Source organism: Mastomys coucha, unplaced genomic scaffold (assembly GCF_008632895.1).
Source record: "Mastomys coucha isolate ucsf_1 unplaced genomic scaffold, UCSF_Mcou_1 pScaffold13, whole genome shotgun sequence".
NCBI lineage: Eukaryota > Metazoa > Chordata > Mammalia > Rodentia > Muridae > Mastomys > Mastomys coucha.
The window spans coordinates 54,359,296-54,359,693 of record NW_022196895.1 but is presented as its reverse complement, the minus strand read 5'-3'; positions in this window follow the sequence as shown (position 1 = coordinate 54,359,693).

Here is a 398-nt window from a genome sequence, read left to right as displayed (position 1 = left end):
CCTCCCTCTCCCTTTTCCTCTCCCTCTCTCCCTCCCTCTCCCTCTCCCCCTCCCCCCCCTCTCTGCACATTGCTCAGTTTCGGATCTCTGTTTTTGTTTCCATCTACTGCAGGAGGAGTCACTGAATCTGAGTACAGCAGAATGACATCGGGAATCATTTTATTACTGTGCTCCTTTAGTAGAACATTAATATATGGTTTTCACACAGGTCCATGGCCTATCTAGTCCCTGGTCATTGACCACCCAACAGTTGAGCATGGTTCTATCTCATATAGAGGTCCGTGAAATCCAATCAGATACTGGTTGATTACCCACACAGCTTTGGTGCCACTGATGTACCACCATATCTTGCAGGCAGAACACCACTGCAGATCAAAGAATCTACAGCTCTGCTGATG